At 42.6% G+C, this 1476-nt stretch overlaps 1 non-coding gene across 1 annotated transcript; it reads right to left on the bottom strand.

Annotated features, from left to right (window-relative positions):
• Positions 1-1026: 1026 nt before the first annotated feature.
• Positions 1027-1132, bottom strand: LOC115898509. The gene has a single exon (XR_004058234.1). It is a non-coding gene; the product is annotated as a small nucleolar RNA U13 (small nucleolar RNA).
• Positions 1133-1476: the final 344 nt, after the last annotated feature.

Below are 1476 nucleotides of genomic sequence, written 5' to 3'. Positions count from 1 at the left end.
TTTGATATGGCAGCTACGGAAGAAAGAATGATGTGGCTTGTTTGGCTTACTAATTTTTTCCTCCTCACATAGATCTATGGGAGCATTTAATGAACCCACATGGATTTGAAAAGGACCTCACAGAAATAGAGTAGAAATCCAAGAGGATTTGAAACATCAAATTTAGCTTCCCTATCAGCAGGTCTTTAGTTTGAGATGGCTTCTTGAGTCACCTGAGTCAGAGCAGGAGGAGTCCGGCAGAAAGCCCCGGCAGACCTGCCCTGAGAAATGTTCTCTGACAAAGTGGCAGTGGAAGTGCTGCCTCTGATCATCCTCAGGCACATAACAGAAGGCAGAGATTTCACAAGGAGAGGGTGTTTTCCTGTTTGGACCCCTGGCTTGTTGACTTTTGTCATCCCCCTTTGGCCAGTCACACACCCTCACTCTAAGGCAGCGCTAATCTCACCCTGGGCCTGGTGGGTATAGGGGGGTGCGGCAGCATGTTACCAGCTTTGGCTTTGCATCCAAGCTGGGAGAAGGTGACAGGACCACAGACACAAATGAAAGCTCTTTCTCCACCTCATGGAAGGGCAGAGCCCTGCTGCTGGGCACTCTTGAGCATGACTGTGTATTGTGAACTCAGAATTTCACTCGCTGAGGGGTTGTTTGGTTGAACCATTTGCACTCGGGGTTTGAGGACCTTGCTTCTCTGACATTTCCCAGATGTGGTTTGTGGTCGGATGCCCACGTGGCTTTAGATCAGCATTTTCTAGATACTGTTTCTGAGTCTTTAAATTTCAAAGGACATCAAGATTGGGCTGTGTGACCTTTTCCTTTAAGTTGCCTCACTTTATACTCACTTTATATCTCTGAATTTTTTGTTTTTTCTCTTACTCTGCACTGCTTTCTCCCTACCCATCTCCTAATTTGGGTTTCTCTGTTATCTCCTTATGCATGGCACTGCTTCTTTCAGTAGAAATAAATAAATAATGCACAATTTCCAATTTATAAATAATACATTCTCAGACTAAGATAATTTTTTTTTCACTTCAGACATGATTTGCTAACGTCGAGTCAAACAAGATTTGAGGGAGGCACTTCTCACACATTAGTGTGAAAACCCAATCATCACGCTCTTGAACCACAAAAGGATGGAGATGAAATTTTTTTGAAACATGTAAAAGTAGAAAAAATTTAAAAAATCCATTCTAATATAAAAAGTCACCCTCTCCTCTCCTTCCTGAATCTTTTTATTAGATGTTGACTAGGTGCTGGTATTTCATTTATAAAAATAAGCATGTCAAATGCCTACAGGCAAGTGCAGCTTTATAACCAAGGGAAACAGTGGGTGCAGTGGAAAGAGTGTAGACTGATCTGGGTCTGAAACCCAGCACAGCCACAACCTGGCCATGACTTTGGGCAAGTAATTTATCCTCTATCGGCCTCAATGAGTAAAGTAGGAGTAGAAAATACATGTCTTGGGAGTATTAAATGTTA

Source organism: Rhinopithecus roxellana, chromosome 6, assembly GCF_007565055.1.
Source record: "Rhinopithecus roxellana isolate Shanxi Qingling chromosome 6, ASM756505v1, whole genome shotgun sequence".
NCBI classification, from domain to species: Eukaryota; Metazoa; Chordata; class Mammalia; order Primates; family Cercopithecidae; genus Rhinopithecus; species Rhinopithecus roxellana.
This window is presented reverse-complemented; position numbering and strand designations above follow the sequence as displayed.